Source organism: Paroedura picta, chromosome 3 (genome assembly GCF_049243985.1).
Source record: "Paroedura picta isolate Pp20150507F chromosome 3, Ppicta_v3.0, whole genome shotgun sequence".
Lineage (NCBI taxonomy): Eukaryota > Metazoa > Chordata > Lepidosauria > Squamata > Gekkonidae > Paroedura > Paroedura picta.
The window spans coordinates 104,571,139-104,589,545 of NC_135371.1; the positions used below are offsets into that span (position 1 = coordinate 104,571,139).

The 18,407-nt window shown below is 44.1% G+C and overlaps 1 long non-coding RNA gene across 1 annotated transcript in view; it reads left to right on the plus strand.

Moving 5' to 3' along the window:
- The window catches only part of LOC143831278 (uncharacterized), a 32,849-nt gene extending 30,061 nt beyond the window's left edge, over window positions 1–2,788 (plus strand). The window contains exons 4-5 of the long non-coding RNA XR_013228785.1: window positions 573–1,050; window positions 2,675–2,788. This is a non-coding gene — a long non-coding RNA (uncharacterized LOC143831278). The remainder of the gene's footprint in view (window positions 1–572; window positions 1,051–2,674) is intronic.
- Window positions 2,789–18,407: the final 15,619 nt, after the last annotated feature.

The following is an 18,407-nucleotide window of genomic DNA, read 5'->3' on the forward strand; positions in this document are numbered from 1 at the left end:
CCTTACTCACAACACACATACCAGCTATAATGGAGGGAGAGATAACAACGGGAGGGCCAAGGAGGCCAGGTATCCCATTACTGAGGGGAAGAAGCAGAGATAGAATTGGGAGGAGGTGGGACAAGTGAAGGGACTTGAGATACAGACATGCTCGGATACCTTCTAACCTCCATCCCATCCCTCAGGACACTAGGGTGGAGACAAAGGTGAACAAGCCACTTCTTACACTGATCCTGGGCAACACCAAGTCAATAAATAATAAGACTTACACACTGCAAAACTATTTTGCCAATAACAGCATGGACGTAGCATGTGTGATAGAGACCTGGATCAGGAAGGGTGAGTCAGTTGCCCTTAAAGAACTAGCCCTTGCTAGGTTCTCTCTCCTCCATCAGTCTTGGACTGCGGGGAGGGGAGGAGAGTTGGCAATCCTAATCTGAGGATTTTTCCTTCAGAGCTCTTCCTGCACAGAGGTGGAATAAGGACAATAGAGGACCTGATTGGCCAGGAAATTGGTGAATTTGGCACATGCAAGCACAGAGAAAGGATTAGAAATTTTGTTTTTGTTTCAGGTTGACTGGAATAGGGAGAGACTAGACTAGCTAGGATGGACTTAGCAGAGGGAGTCAGAATACTTCAACTGACCAAGCAAAAGTTGCACAAAGAATGCAAGGAGTGGAACATAGCCTTTGAGAACAGGACTGAGGATGAGATGCGGGCACACCTGATAAACTGTGATCAAGCAGGAGGGCAGCTGCAGCCCAGTGCCCAAGCCTGCAGAATGAAATCCACCTTCAAGAACTAGAACTTGGGAAGCTACATATACAGACAGAGAAGGAGAGACCATATAACAACTTCAGAACCTGATGATGCGAAAAGGCTGCAGGAGGAGAAGAGGAAGATGTGGGAGGAGAAGCGAAAGATGCAAGAGGACCAGATAGAGCATCCCAAGATGTTGAACCTGCAGATGGAGCAAAGCAGCAAAATAAAACCCGACTGTTCCGGTGGCAGGGAAGACATTGACAGACGGCACAGAAATGGGGGTCGGAGGTCTGTATTCAATCACAATGGTAATGTGCAGCCAAACCCTAGATGGGAGTGGGGGGAGGCGGGAGTCTCTGCAGTTTCCTCACATGCCAAACTGCCACAGAACCTAGGCCATAAACCCTGTGATCGCCAACACTCCTGGAGCTGCAGCCACTCACAAAGGGTCACCCATACCCCATGCAGCCAAAGGTCACATCCCCAATCTGACAGATGCACATCAATAATGATGGCCACTTCATTCCTCGATGACCAGACCAGGAAATGCTGATGTATTTCCAGAGTCCAGGATTCTTGTCCCAACCTGACCTGGCAGTGTATCGACCAACCACAAGCAATTAATGAAACTTCATAGGAACTGAAAAAACATAGTGTTAGTGATTGAAACCAGGTTGCACATAAATTTTATAGTCCGATGATCGCCATTCGCCTAAGTTCATGATCTTGACTGCCAGATTGATACCCCATTAATTTTTTCTATAACCTCCAACCAGACAGCTGAGTGAGCCTTAATACCCTTGGTGATTCTAATATGATGATGTGGGGCCCTGATTCCAACAGTGAATCTGGCAAGGCGAGCACAAAATGCCCTGCCAGAGGAAACCTCTTTGCAAGCAAAGTTAAGATGTCCCAGCAGAGTTTGTAACTCCTTTAATGTGAACTTTGTTTTGTTGGCCATGAATCCCAAAAGACTATATAATGTGTGCAACCTGTCTGCTGGCAAGTGGGAGGTACCTAAATTAGAATCCTGCTGAATTCCCACATAAGTCAGCTGGGAAGAGGAGCCCTCTGTATTATCTTGTGCCAAAGAGACACCTAATTCTGAAGTTAAGTCCTGGAATGTAGCCAAATGTTCAGCACATGCTGGAGATTCTGCAGAGTCTGTAAAGAAGAAGTCATAAAGATAATGCGTGACTTGCTGAAAATTACCTTTATGTTTAAGTGCTCAAGGATTCAAAGGCTGCACAAGCTACTGAGCAGCCCATAGGCATGGCCTTGTCGACATACCAATTGCCCTCAAATTTGAACCTTAGCAGGTTGAAATCTTCAGGATGTACCAAAATCAGGTGAAATGCCAACTGAATGTTGCATTTTGCCATAAGTGCGCCGTGTTCGCATGACTGAACTATGTCCACTGCATGACTGAACATAACTCAGGCGCACTAGCATCATTAACTGACGATCCTTTAGTGTAAGAAGGATGGTGTATAAGACACTTTTTTGGGGACCACTCCCAACAGGAAGACCCTTACTCTAGTGGGGAAATATTGAAGGAGCCAGCTACACGGCCAGCCTTACACTCTTTTTTATTTTCTCCCAAATGATGTCTGGCATTTCCCTGGCTGACTTGACATTAGGGCAGTCAGTGGCTACGTGCCAGCCAGAGAATGGGATATGGAAACCTTCTTTGAAACTAGAAGCTAGGTAGGAAGCAATGGCTTTATTGGGGTAATGAGTCAACCCAAGCTAATAAAGCACCGAACTTAATTGGTGTTAGTACAAAACTGAGGTAGCAAATTTATCCCTATTTTGTGGTGGACATTGAACCACCTGTTCCTAACCAACCTTCCTTTTTGGAGGAGGGTCGGGATCCCAAAATGGAGGTTGATAACTATTGCCTTTTCTACAGGATGATTTTGCAAGTGTACCACTGCATGACTCGCAAGCATGTTCGAAACAACAGTCTGTGTTTGCAGCCTCTTCTATTGAAATCCCAGCAATAAAGCACACTGGTTTTCTTGTTGGAAGTGACCTCAGCTTCTTTTTTGTACTTGATGCCAGGGTCCACCTTCATAAGCCAAGTGGCCTGATGTAAAACATCCCATCTTGCCAAAGCATTATGAGAGGCCAGTTCACAGAAACTCTTATCATACTTGAGTGCAGCCTCATCCCTGGCATACTCCCTGGAATCCAGTACATGTGTAAGATATTGGCTACGGTGCCAACACATTTCTGGATAAGCTGCTAAAACTGGAGAGATGTACTCTGCTTATCCCCTCAACCAGTTGTGAAATATCAATTCATAAGAAACCTTATCCTTTTACATCTTCTTAGGGTGCTCTTTGGTGTTACCTCATCAGTCTGGACCAATGAGAACATGTCCACATAATAACCTTCTAGGACACTTTCTCAAAGGTTGTGAGATGAATGGATGCCTGGAAGATCATCTGCAACAGTGTAGTGACTGGGTGGGTCGATTATCCATCCAGTGACCTCTCCCTCTTCCACTTTTTGCCTCCCAATGCTTTTTGTTTAGTCATGGGGGAAGGCCAGGAATGGAAGCTCCCTCAATGCAGTACGGCCTGCCCCTTTGAATGTCCCCTTCATCTTCATCAGTAGAAGACTCACCAGAAGAGTGAGTACAAAGAGTGGGTAGCATGACCTCCTCTAATGTCATGTCTGCTGGCACATCTTACGCTGTGTGTCTTTGCTGGAGCCTTCTTCATGGAGATCCTCATCCAAAGTGCGTCTACCAGATGTGCTCTCGCCAACAGTATCCTGGAATGCACCACAAGCCATAATGGAACCTATAAGCTGTGCAAAAGGGTGTAACCATGCCAAAATATGGCTGAATCTCTCAGACACTTGCTCTATACCAACAGCCCTGTTACTCACCACCACCTGCTGTCTGCTGCATTTATACGGCTAGGGGCACCTGCATTCCTCGCCCAACCTGAAAAAGAACCTGTTCTGTGAGAAGCATTGTTAGATTGTGAGCGAATCCTATTACTTGATGAGGAAGCAGTGCCTTGAGGTGCATTCCCCATTGAAGCCTCCGCCAATGGATATGTAGATTGCATCACGCACCAGGAAGTATTATGCCTGTGACTTACCTGACCCAGTTCTTGGTAACTCCAATGCTGCCGGGTTCCGATTAACAGGTGGCCTTGGAATTGGGGGTGGGGAGGCTGTACAGGAGGATTGCTGCCCCCTGGTGTTGTGATTTGAATGTGTGCAGCTCATTGGCGGACTGTCAACAGCTATTGGCACAGATATATTCATGCTGGTGTACATGGGCAAAATAGAAGCTGAAGTGCCATGCCTATTAGCAAGCCTGGGCTTCTCCACATGTCGCACCCTCTCCCGCCCATGCAAAGGGCATGAGGCTCTAGCCGCTGCATCTCTGCATGTGCTTGGGCCTGATGTGTATCTTATTCTGCTGCTCCATCTGTTGTGAGCCATTCACCTGCTTAATTAATTAATACAAATAGTGGCAATTAATGATCAACCATGGCACAAAGTTGTCTCAGATGATGATGATGATGATGATGATGATGATGATGATGATTCCCTCCACTTTTTAAATACCGAAGGCAGCCTGGAATTGAACTTGAGATTTGTGTCAAGGCAAAGCGGGGGTCCCTCCTATCAGCTGCTGTCCCTCCTATTTAAGCTGTATGGCCCACATTGCATGCGCGAACAGACAGAGAGGGTGATTAACAACATGTCCTAATCTGCGATACCCTGCTCAGTCTCCCTTTTCTCCCCCACTAGGACATCTGCAAAAAATGTAAAAAAAAAATTTTAATTGAAAATTAAATTTAAAAAATTTAAATTTAAAATAATAATAATATTTTTATGTATATATACTTAGCTATATAAAATTAACCCATAATTGATAGCCGCCTGCAGAGACTTCCTGGTGGCAATCAGCCGATTTGCGCTATTTGGTGCCGTGACTCACCCAAAGGCTCCCAGGTTGCCATGGCAGAGGCACGAGCCTGCTTAACGGAGGCGCGACGTGGTGTGTGTCTTGCTGGCGAGCCTTGGTAACGTCACATGGCGATTGGTGGAAGAAGAGGAAATCAGGGAGGATGTTTGTGATCCTCCAAGTCACTGCACTGATGCTGATGCTCCTCCGGGTATACATTTGTCCTGCAACTACCTGAAAGGGCACTAGAAGGTTTGATATGTTTGCATTAGTTATAACACTGGGGTGCGCTAATAAAAGCAAGAAAGGGACTATTTCTTGTGAGCGTACCTTTCATAATTGGGTGAGGGGTTATTCTGAATACATGACATTAATTACAGCAGCCTACCCTGAGAGGGGTTGGCCTCTTAGCCGGCATCTTTCGCATGCCCTAGAAGTCAGGGAATATGTGGGGGATGAAGCTGCTTTAGCCCATGATCAGAGGTTTCATGAGTTTGCTTCACATAATTCCATGACCAGGTGGGACATAATCCATCAGGCTACATGGCTGGTAAAAGTGGGTCCTGGGAATAGACAGCAACAAGAAGCTGCTAAAAAAAGCCCCAAATAACAAAAAAAATCCACAGAAAGGTATGATCTAGTAAGCATCACAGAAACTTGGTGGAATGATTCTCATGACTGGAATGTAATAGTGGATGGATATGAACTGTTCAGAAAAAACAGAATAGATCGAAGAGGTGGAGGAGTGGCACTGTATGTGAGGAAAGGTCTTACCTGTCAGGAAATTCTAGTGAAGGAGAGTATATCTACAGTGGAAAGCATCTGGGTGAAAATAAGTGAGGGGAAAATAGTGTGGTGGTTGGTGTCTGCTACTGACCTCCTGACCAACGAGAGGATGTGGATGCTGCACTTTGTGAGCAGTTTGAGAAAATATCCAAGCGTCAGGACCTTGTCATCATGGGTGACTTCAGTTTCCCAGATGTGTGCTGGGAAACAAACTTTGCAAAGCGTCCTCAGTCATGCAACTTTCTGATCTGCCTGGCTACAATTTCATTTATCAAATGGTAGATGAACCCACAAAAGGTTCAGCCATACTGGACTTAATATTGACCAACGGGCAAGAGTTGGTGGATGAGGTGAAGGAGATGGGGAGGCAAGGAAGCTTATAGCCAGATGCGGATGTTGGATTTTCATAGGACAAACTTTAATAAACTCAGAGACATGATGAGTGTCATACCATGGATGAGAATTCTGGAAGGGAAAGGAGCATGTGAAGGGTGGGCGCTACTCAAACAAGAGCTATTGCATGCTTAATCAGTGACTATCCCAGTGACAAAAACACTGCAGGAGCTCTAAGAAGCCTATTTGGATGAACAGAGAACTTCAAGAGGAACTAAGAAAGAAAAGGGAAATGTTCAGGAAATCGAGGGAAGGACAGAGCTCTAAAGAAAAGTACCTACAGGTTACTAGGCACTGTAGATCAATCATCAGAAAGGCCAAAGCTGAGAGTGAGCTAAGATTGGCCAGGGAAGCCCACTGTAACAAGAAAAGATTTCTCAGTTCTGTGAGGAGCAAATGTAAAGTAAAGGAGGAAATAGGCCCACTGTTGGGTGCGGATGGACAAACTCTAACAGTGGATACAGAGAAAGCAGAAAGGCTCGGCGCCTATTTTACATCTGTTTTTTCCCACAGTTCAAAGGGTTTAGGCACATCTAGAGATGGCAGTAGCCAAGAGATAGTGTCTGGGTGGCAGGTTGACATGGACAGAGAGGTTGTCAAGAGGCATTTAGCTGCACTGGATGAGTTCAAATCCACTGGGCTGGATGAAATGCACCCGAGAGTACTCAAAGAACTTTCCGGAGAACTTGCACAGCCCTTGTCCATCATCTTCGGGACCTCTTTAAGGACTGGAGATGTCTCGGAGTACTGGAAGAGAGCAAATGTTATTCTGATCTTCAAAACAGGGAGGAAGGATGACCCGGGAAACTACAGACCAGTGAGTCTGACCTCTGTTGTGGGGAAGATAATGGAGCAGATATTAAAGGGAGCGATCTGCAAACATCTGGAGGACAATTTGGTGTTCCAAGGAAGTCAGCATGGATTTGTCTCCAACAGGTCCTGTCAGACCAACCTGGTTTCCTTTTTTGAGCAAGTGACAGGTTTGCTGGATCATGGAAATTTGATTGATGTCATTTACTTGGATTTTAGTAAAGCTTTTGATAAGGTTCCCCATTATGTTCTGATGGATAAATTGGAGGACTGCAATCTGGATTTTCAGATAGTTAGGTGGATAGGGAATTGGTTAGAGAACCACACTCAAAGAGTTGTTGTCAATGGTATTTCATCAGACTGGAGGGAGGTGAGTAGCGGGGTACCTCAGGGCTCGGTGCTCAGTCCGGTACTTTTTAACATATTTATTAATATTTATGAGGGGGTGGAGGGACTACTCATCAAGTTTGCAGATGACACCAAATTGGGAGGACTGGCAAATACTCCAGAAGATAGAGACAGAGTTCAACAAGATATGAACACAATGGAAAAATGGGCAAATGAGAACAAGATGCAATTTAATAAAGATAAGTGTAAAGTTCTGCATCTGGGTCAGAAAAGTGAAAAACATACCTACTGGATTGGGGATATGCTTCTAGGTAACACTGTGTGTGAACGAGACCTTGGGGTACTTGTGGATTGTAAACTAAACATGAGCAGGCAGTGTGATGCGGCAGTAAAAAAGGCAAATGCCATTTTGGGCTGTATCAACAGGGGCATCACATCAAAATCACAAGATGTCATAGTCCCATTGTATACGGCACTGGTCAGACCACACCTGGAGTACTGTGTGCAGTTCTGGAGTGCTCACTTCAAGAAGGACATAGATAAAATTGAAAGGGTACAGAGGAGAGCGATGGGGATGATCTGAGGCCAAGGGACCAAGCCCTATGAAGATAGGTTTAGGGACTTGGGAATGTTCAGCCTGGAGAAAAGGAGGTTAAGAGGGGACATGATAGCACTCTTTAAGTATTTGAAAGGTTGTCATTTGGAGGAGGGCAGGATGCTGTTCCCATTGGCTGCAGAGGAAAGGACACGCAGTAATGGGTTTATACTACAAGTACAACGATATAGGCTAGATATCAGGAAAAAATTTTCACAGTCAGAATAGTTCAGCAGTGGAATAGGCTACCTAAGGAGGTGGTGAGCTCCCCCTCACTGGCAGTCTTCAAGCAAAGGTTGAATACACACTTTTCTTGGATGCTTTAGGATGCTTTGGGCTGATCCTGCATTAAGGAGGGGGTTGGACCAGATGTCCTGCATGGCCCCTTCCATCTCTAAGGGGCTTTTTGCACGCCTTCAAAATCGCACAATGGTTGCCAATTGGAAACGCTATTGATTTGCCTTAATGCACGACGTCGTAGACAATCTGCCACACACCTGAAACCAATCTGCAAAAAGCGCTTCCTTGTAGCGCTTTCAGGGGAATCCCAAAAAGTGGATTCACCCTCCGGAAAGCGCTACACTCTTGCAACCAATCTGCAACACTAGCGAAAAAGACCTGTGCGTTAACATTGTTGCGGTTTCTTCAAAGTCCCTCCTCCTGAGCCTGTCCTCCAAACTTCCGGCGAAGCGATCGCCATTTTTTTTTTCTCCGAGCGAGCGGGGATAAACGCACCAGCGAGCCTCTTTCAGTTTAGAGGCTTCCCCGGCTTCAGTCCCTCCCCTTCAGTCACTAAGCACACACATTTAACACAGTCATTCAGCCGAAAATCGGGCCCGTGAGAGGGGGGGAGGGGGGATTTTTTTTTTCCACTCGGAAGCAGCGTGGCCATGATCAAATGACAGCTCAAACAGAGGCTTCCCCGGCTTCAGTCCCTAACCTTCAGTCACTAAGCACACACATTTAACACAGTCATTCAGCCGAAAATCGGGCCCGTGAGAGGGGGGGGAGGGGGGATTTTTTTTTTCACTCGGAGGCAGCGTGGCCACGATCAAACGACAGCTCAAACACCCCAGGCAGCTGGATGGGTCTCTCCGTTGCAACGAATCTACACAGATTCGTTACAATGGGTGTGTTTTTTTTAAAAAAAACCTTTCTTAAAGGGAAAGGGGCTGTTTGGGAGCATGCTAACGGCTGCCCATTGGCTGCTTGACGGCCAGGGGCGGGATGAGCTCGGCAATAGCGCTTCCTTTCTAGCGATTTCTGCTGAGACCGGAAGCCTCTGGGAAACGCTATAAAACGCAACTGGATACCACTACAAAGGCAGGTATGCATAACGACGAATTCCACTATTTTAAATGGCGATTTTTCATTCAGTGACCAATTTGCAACAAAGATCCCGGTGCGTAAAGCCCCTAAGATTTTATGATTCTAAGTGCAAGCACTCTTCCTCAGACTAAGAACTCCCTACATGATAGTGGGAATATATAGCAAAAATTAATTCTGCTAAATTAGTAAACTGTGTCACACATCCAAATACAGCCATATGATAATTTTTTGCCAAAACAGCCAATAAATCCCCTGGAATTTAGTTATAATTCACAAAAACATAGGAGAAATAAAACTATGTCAGTGATGAAAGGCTCCCACCCCACCATTTGCTGTTTGCCCCATCTGTCACCATAAGAGTATGAAACATTCTTGTAAGGGAATTGCTGGCAGTTATCTCATTCCAAGACTAGGGAGTTAAACTATTCCATTACATTACCATTACCTTACAGTCACATTATCACAAATATATATATTGTGAGGAATATGGATACACAAGTTAAACAAGGTTAGTATGAATAGTGAGATAAAAAAAACTATGTCCTTGTTGAGTCCAGGGTATGTCATAGTGTTGTAATATCTTGCATTTCTGCAATCTCCCTTTCTAGCCTGTTCTTGAAGTTCATTTGTAATAAAACAGCTACTTTCAGATCCCTTATTGAATGTCCTGGAATGCTGAAGTGTTCCCCTACAGGTTTTTCAATGTTGTGGTTTTTGATGTCAGACTTGTGTCCATTAATTCTTTGCTGCAGGATTTGACCTTTTTGCCCTATGTAGAGAACAGAGGGGCATTGTTGGCACTTGATGGCATATACAATGTTTGTAGATGAGCAATTGTATAAGCCTTTGATGATATAGGTGATGTTGTTAGGTCTAATGTGAATATGGACACTGGTACTAGAGCTTGCAACAAACCCAGATGCCAACTTTGCTGCCATATACACTCCAATGCCACAATTACTGGGTCGGGAGGGGAGTTGATGAAGAGGCAGCTAGGATCTAGGGTTGCCAAACTCCAAGTGGGGTTGGTGTTACAATTGATCTCCAGACTGATTTTACTCAGGATAAGTGTCATCCAGAGGCCTGTGAATGATATTAATTGACCACATTATATTCCTATTGTTATGATGGTCAGTTCTTAGTCTGACGAAGAGCGCATGCACTCAAAAGCTCATGCCTGGAATAAAGCTTTGTTGGTCTTAAAGATGCTACTGGACTCTGATTTTATTATTCATTAACCACAGAATAAGATGAAGAGATCTATGATCTCCAGATGCACTGTGGCAGTAATAGTCTAAATATGGAGCTTTGGTGAAGTGGTCCCTGAACTCAGAACATCCAGTCTGCCTGACATAGAAGCATCTATGGCCTGCAGGTTTAAGTTGGCTTAGATATGGTGGGAGGTTCAAAGAAGGGAGAATCCTCACTTCAAAAGTAGAGTATGTACACCTAGCATTCTGGCCCAGCCAAACTCAATAATCCTTTCCCTAACCTACCTTACAACTTCAGAACAGCCTACAGTCTGTAGCTGCAGCAGGAGAAAAATTAAGAAACTCTGATTATCCACAATTTCTCCCATTTTCCTAGTGGGGCAGATAGTAATTCCCTGAGATAATTTCAGGTCAGAAAAACTGCATGCTTAAGTCCACACTTCTCACACACTGTGTCCAGATCTAAACTGTGCAAACCTGGGAATTAAGTTTTAGCATAGAACTCCCAACACAGATCTGATGGAAAGTCTTCATGGTGAAAACTTTCTAATGTGTGAATTGGCTTTCAGTGCATTAAAGAGGGGGGAAAAGTGAGAGAGGAAATAAGATGCTTTATAGCCTTTTAACAATAGGAAACAGCCATAGAGCTAAAAATAGTGCAACTGCTTTAGTATAGTCTCCCCCTGCACATTGTGTTTCCTCTCTTAGTGCACTTCTTTGTCCACCTTTCGCATGCAATCCATGGCCATGTTTTCCATTGCAAACAAGAAGAGGACTGCTTTGAGACTGACAAAGGGCAGGGGTTTAAATAAATGTCAGGCTGCAGTGCTTGTTGGTCCTTGACTTCTTACCCTGCTGCAAAGCTGCAAACTGTCCCAACTTGGTAAGTAAAGCTAGTTAGAAAGCCTCTGATAACATCAAAAACAAAACAAACAAACAAACAAACAAAAACAATAAGCAAATGAAAGAAGTCTATTCAGCTGATTCTCCAACCCTTATTCTTGCCCTCTTGATTCCCTTGGCAATTGGCGCTGGTTCTTTGCACTGCAAAAGACACGGGTACAAAAGTCACAGTATATATTCATACACCGAAAAAATCCCAAAACTGTATATTTACAGATCTAACCTTCATTGAAGGCGCACATGCTTTCCCAAAAAGTATGGTTTTTACTTTTTTTCATAAACGGACACAATCATTCCAGCTCTGTTCAAATATTTCTAGTCAAACAATGCTGTCTCTTTAAAACATGCATGGTGATTTCGCTGTATTTCCTAGCTTTTATATTCTACATTGAATCTTCAACTATTAAAAAATGAAGCGCGTGATCCATCCACAACTGTACTTTCAAGGTGCAGTCCTGAGCCCACTAAATCTTTTAAATGCCTTATGATATAAGTAAGCTTCAGGTTGATTTCAATAGTAGAGTGTTAAACACATGCTTTAACTCATCGATGTGCTTAAGTCTCCTTTTAAAACTGAGGGGATAGTGGTGCTTTGTCAAGGTTGTACTTTTTGTCTGCAGTATTCTGGTCTTCTGTGTGTCATTCTCTCAGGTCTACATAGATTGTCACATTCATTTCCTCATTTCCTCAATTACTTTATTTGGACGTGTAACCTCAAAATATGTAGCAGCCAATTCTTGCTCAAGTTTTATGCTTCTGTCGACTTTTTACTATGTAAGACATCATTCCACTGTAAGCATGCTGAACACCGTATAAGGCCAGTTGCTCAGCTCTTCCAGAAAGCTTGTTAGGTGTGACTTGAATGAACTGCAAGGCCCAACATCTAGATTGCCAGTGTTTGGTAAGCCCACCAGGAATTGAATTGATTCGGAACAAAACACACATGACAGACATGATGGATCTCTAGATGGTCTGTAAAAGTCAAATTGTACGAGCAGGTATCTTCAATGTGGGATGCATTCTGGAAGGAAGGGAGAAAGGCTGAATCCTTTCCATGAATTCCTTCATTCCTGCAGCCCTTTCCAGGCCCTGGAAAGGATTGGAATATGCAAAATCTTCTGTGTGCATAATTGAGCACAATATAAAAGGTTTCCTGCAGGGGGTATCAGAGGAGATGTATATTTAACATAGATAGGATATTGGAACTTCCTGATGACTTTTGATTTATCTCCTCCCACTTGTTTAAGCGAACTTCCCCGCTTGTTTACAGAACACTTGTTGAACAGAAGAGTGACCACAGACAACAGTTAGAATAGTTCTCTCTCCCCCCCCCCAATTGTTTCTCTTCTGAATAAGAACTATTTTATTCTTGAAGTAACCTGATGCTTTGCACTCTCTGCATATTGAAACTCTTACTAAATGAAAGACCATTTCCAGGGCTGCAGGACACACACCCATGGGGGAGGAGTGGAAGTGAGGAGGGCCAAAGTAATAAAATCATTCCTCCCTCTTCTGCATGTTCAGCTCCAGTGAAGGGAGGGAAGGGAACAATGATCCTTGACTGTTCTTCAGCAGCCTCGGGGATGATCTTTCCAGGGATTAGAAAGGGCTGGCAATGAAGGAAGAAAGGGAAACTGCTTTCTTGCACAGATGGTCTTATAAAAGCTGCTGAGTTGGTGGCTGAGATAAGATTATAACAGATCGTAGATGCTTGCAGAATAACAGCAACATTTATTAGAACAGAGCAATTTGCTTAACTTACACTGACTAAGTGGCAACACTCCCCCAATATATAGGCTCAAAAGGTGCAAAGATTTCCTGCACTCAGGAACTGTGTGCACTCTTCTTAAAGGTATAGTACATTATTTATCAGTACATTACAACTGGAACCTTCCGGATCACATGGTTCTGTCTCTTCACTGCTACTGATTTGATTCATGAATGTACTGGGGGTTATGCAGCATGTGTTTTTCACGGAGTTAATGGTGCATGTTTGTCATTCAGCAAAACCACATGATGTTGACTTTGGGGGATACTGCTGTGCCTTTAAAGTGTGGTGTGGGAAGCAGTCCAAGAGCCTATATAAAGCCTAACATCAAATAAAGTTTCATAAGTCCCCTGCCACACTGTTCCTGTGGTAGCAAAACCTGAGAGACATGGGCTGAACTAGAACAGGGTGTAATCGGAACAAACAGTTGAATCTTTAGATAGCTACTTTAGCTGGCAAAGTCCTAGAACGTAACTAAACATCTTTGTAAACTTCAGCTGTTTCCTCCTTGTCACTGATAATGCTACCCCCAAATGTGGTGTTAGTCACATGCTGTTTTACTGTTCAGTGGGAGATGGTAATATAAATACACTCTTTGGGTTTTTTTGTTTGGCTCATTACATATGTGTGTTTGATTTGCACTGTAGCTCAACACTGGAGGTAGGAGGATCTTATTCCTATAGTACAGTGTATATCAAGAGTGTCCTGTAGATAGGAAATGAGCTAGAAGAATAGCACAGTACAGTGGGATGACTCCAAGATCCTGTTGATATGAATTTTAATGATGTGTGAACAAAATAAATCTAAGCTTCCTTCTACCTTGTATGATTTCTCTGTGTTCCCATAAAAATATAACGCTAATCGTCTCCGTGTGATTGCCATATGGGGAGGTATCAAGTGGAGAAACCTCAGTGTGAAAGGGCCTGTCTACAGTAAAGGTCATGACAACCAGCACTCCTCCTTCATTGGAACAGAAGTTTCCCTAGATAGCATAATCACATGCATGATTGCTGTTACCCTGGCAAGAGACCTCATAATTGTAGGCAGTCTCCAAGGTGACACTGCCACATGCCTGGAATGTATCTGGCACTGTGCAGAATGGTGTACCTAGAGACCAGACTGACAGCTGCTTGATATGGAAAGTCACTGGATTCACTTCTTGGTCAAGGAGTTGAGGCTGGACTCCATCTTGTCTGAGATTGCCAGAACAGGATGGAAATTTCCTTTCTCTAGGCCAGTCCAACAAACTTAAGCCTAAATGGGCAGTTATGAGAGCACAATGGGATAACACCCCCCCCACACCAAAGACCATCAGACTGTTCCCCCAGAGATAACCAGACTTTGTTTTGTTCATTTTTGTTCACAGCGGCATTCCCCTTGCTCTTAATGATCCTTACTGTATTTCTCTGACTTCTAATCAGTTAACCTATCTGAGTAGATAAGGGTGAGAGCTAATCCCATCAGCTTCCAACCAGCCTAGGTAGCTGATACCTAGGTTACCTAGACTGCGAGTCATACTCCAGTCAGACCACTTCAATTACATCACACTTCAATTAACCTATCAGTACACCTAGAGGCCCTGACCAATCATCAATCAATTACATCACATCATACTTCTCAGTGGGCAGCCACTGGGCTGGCCCAGGAATTTCAAATATTATATCAACCCTTGTATACCCACAAAAGTGTGTGTGTGTGTTGATCCCTCCACACTCAGCATCGCTTTCCACGCTGATGTCGTCAACTTCTCTGCTTTTTTTGGACCCAAGATAGGTGCAGCATTTTCCTATTTAGCTAACATTCCCCCCTGTAGAACTTAGTATGCATATGTTTTTCTCTATAAAGAACCCCATTGACAATTAGCAGAAAAGATCTTGCATTATCCAACCTTTTGCTATATTCATAATTCTACACAATTCCTTTTGAGGCATCCAATTCAGGTAACAGATACCAGCCAACTTGCTAGGACGTTCCCACAGGATGGTGCCATGCAAGAATTAGAGAGCCCAGACAGGAGGCAATCCTACAGATCCTCTACCAGAGCCATGTATCATATTAAAGGTCAAAAGCAGAAACAAACTGGGATCCTGCACAACTGAAGTAGCCCTAGCTTCTATGGGTATGCTGGTGCATCCTAGCAAAGTACATTTTGTACCAACTGAAATGTCCAAAGTGTCTTCAAAGACAACCTCAAAGAGCACATGATAGATTCAAGTGGGTGGGAAGCGTGTGTGCACACAAAAGCTCATACCTTGAATAAAAAACGGTGCCAGAGCACATGTCAGTAACTTTATCTGGCTGTTAACAAGGCAGGTATGACTATGACCAACTACAGCTTTTGAAGCAGTCTTAGCTGGAAAGAGGCACTCTGAGCAATTTTTGACATCTGTTTTTTTGACACCTGTTTGTCCAAGGCAATATGGAATCCAGAAGCGCCCCTCCCCCATGTAACTTCATCCAGAACAGGTGATACAAAATGGCTTTATTCCCCACTCAGAATGGTTGGTTTCACTGTGTGAACATATACATTTAGAAGGAAGCTAGTGAGTCATCTTGTTCAGTATTCTGTACAATATTCTGCAATACAACATGGGGGACATCCATGACAACCCCAACTTATTACGAAAAGATTTTGCAAAAATGAGAAGTACGTGTACAGTAAAGTCCAGGAGGACATTTTTATAAAGTGGAATGAAACTATTCAGGAGGGCACCTTTATCGTGGAAGATAATTGTAATGTCTTGCAGTGATTATTGTCTGTATCATCTTGCTCTTCGTCATTCCACTCTGTTCATTGTTTATAGTATACCTTGCCTCAGACAGTTTGTTGTTCATATTATTTTCTAGCTCTGTAATCTTAGTTCTATTGCATTGTTCATTGATCATTTTATGGAGTCTGATCGTATCATTTCATATTCCATAATACATGCTGAGTCTCATAGAGAAGCGAAAAGTATAAACAAAGTAAATAAATATTGTCATTGAAGGACTCAGAGTAGCTTATCTGAACCACTTCACATGCTATAGTATCCCTGTGTTCATTGCAAAATGTTTGAATCACACATGTGTTTGTAGGTTTCTGACTCCCAGACCCAGAGAGGAAGAGGCTTCATCCTTCCTGCCACAGTGTTTTTGCCCCCGCCCCCGGGAGTTGTGATGTGCTTTACTTTAAAAAAAATGGCCTTGATTACATAATGGGTTTTTGTATTTTCAGTGACCCATCAGTCTGTGGTCTATCATTTCCAGTATGTCTATCATAATGTCTACTTTGGTCTCAATAAGATGCTTGACGGTGACTATACAAGTATTTGGGGATGTATAACCTAAAACATAAGAAGAGCCTTGCTGAATCATGTCCATCTAGTCCAGCATCCTCTCTCACACAGTGACCGAATTCCAACAACAGGGCATAGATGCTGAGGCCTTCCCCTGATGCCTCCTGGCTCTGGGATTCAGAGGCTTAATGCCTCTGTGGAGGCCCCCCTCAGTCATCATGGCTAAAAGATTATTTGAGTTCTTCATAGTCAACCTTGTTTTTTACCATCCTGAATAATTCTGGCCTCTACACTAAGCAGTCCTAGTTCCAGATCAATGATCAATAAAACAAATAATACCGGTCCCAGTACTGACCCTTGTGGGACCCCATTGCTTACTTTCCTTCACTGTGAGAACTGTCGATTGCTTCCTACTCTTTGTTTTGCATCATTTAACCAGTTTTTAATTTGCAGGAAAACCTGTCTTCTTATGCCATGACTAAATTTACTCATGAGTCTTTGGTGAGGAACTTCATCAAAAGCCTTTTGAAATTCAGACATGTAATGTCTATCATAAGGTCATCATTATTTCTGGGGTGTATTTCTTTTTCTTTATTTTAGTGGTTATTTATTTACTGATCATTTTTATATACCACCACTCCCAACATAGTTGGCTTGTGGCGGTTTACAGTCTGTGAAAAGCATAAAACATCAGTGACACTAAAAACATCTTAAAAATACAATAAATCCTACTAATGCCATAGTTACAAAAGTTCCAAAAATTTCAGAAGTATCAAGATGACAAAAATAATCAATTCACTCCCTGCAGTGGCTCAATGCCCTGGCATCAATTCTCCATGGCATCGCTAACGGATAGATGTAACCCAGGGGGAGATTGTACAATAAATCTGTACAAGTCTAAGTTCTCAGTCCGGAGACCCAGGGGGAATGTGGTGACCTGATCTCATAACCCTGGGCCATGCATCCAGCCTTAATCAAACACCTGGTGGAAGAGCTCCATTTTACAGGCCCCGCAGAACCCCAAGAAATCCATCAGGGTCCGCAGCTCTTCTGGGAGCTCATTCCACCAGATAGGGGGGAAAGCCCTGGCTATGGTAGAAGCCAGGCATGCCTCCTGGGGATTCAGGGCAACCAGCAGATTCATACCTGCGAAGTGAAGTGACCTGTGGGGGGCATAAGCATGTAAGTGTTCCCGTAGGTAGGTAGGACCCAGGCCACATATAACCTTAAAGGTCAAAACCAATACCTTGAACTTGATCTGAAAACAAACTGGCAACCAGTGCAGCTATCTCAGCAATGACTGGACATGGGTCCTCCATGATGACCTTGTGAGGGCCCATGCAGCTGCATTTTGTACCATTTGCAGTTTCTGGGTTAAAGACAAGTGTAGACCCATGTAGAGTGAATTACAGAAGTCTGGAAGTGACATTGCATGGATCACTGTGGCCAGGTGTTCAGGGGACAGGTAAGGTGCTAGAAGCCGTGCCTGCCACAGATGAAAAAATGTAGTCTGAGCTACCTTGGTGACCTGCGCCTCTGTAGATAGGAAGGTATCAAAAACCGCCCCCAAATTCCTGGCCAGGGGTGCAGATTCCACCCCATCCAGGCAGGGAAGGTGACATATTGGTGACATCCCAGCCCATAACTCCAGACTAACTGGGCCAGAGGGAACATATAGATGTTAAAAGGAGTAGGGGAGAGTATCACTCCTTGAGGTTCCCCACATAGGAGTACAAAGAGGTCTTCCCGCACTGCAACCCTCAGTGACCTGTTTTTAAGAAAGGAGGTCAGCCACTTCAAGGCTGTCCCCCCAATCCCTGTGTCAATGAGGCAGCGGGTCAAAAGCTCATGGTCGACCATATCAAATGTGGCCAACAGGTGTAATAATACGAGAATAGCCGAGAATAGCCCCAACCCAGCTGGCGCCGGAGGTCATCCATCAGAGCGACCAGCATGGTCTCTTCCCCATGGCCAGGTTGGAGGCCAGACGGGCTGAAGTTTCTCCCAAAAATGCCAGGAGCTGGTCTGCAGACGCCCTTTCAACCACCTTACCCAGGAATGCAAGATGCCATACTGGGTAGAAGCTGGCAGGGTCCCCAGATACAGATATGTTTCTTTTCAGCGGAGGATGGATTACTGTCACTTTAAGCCTCTGTGGAAACTTCCCTGATGGAAGGGAGAGGTTGACAATCTCCCTCAGTGGGTCACCTATCTACCGGTCACCCAACTCGAGCAACGACAGACAGGGATCAAGGGGGCAAGTGGCCAAAGGCATAAAATACAGGGGCACTTT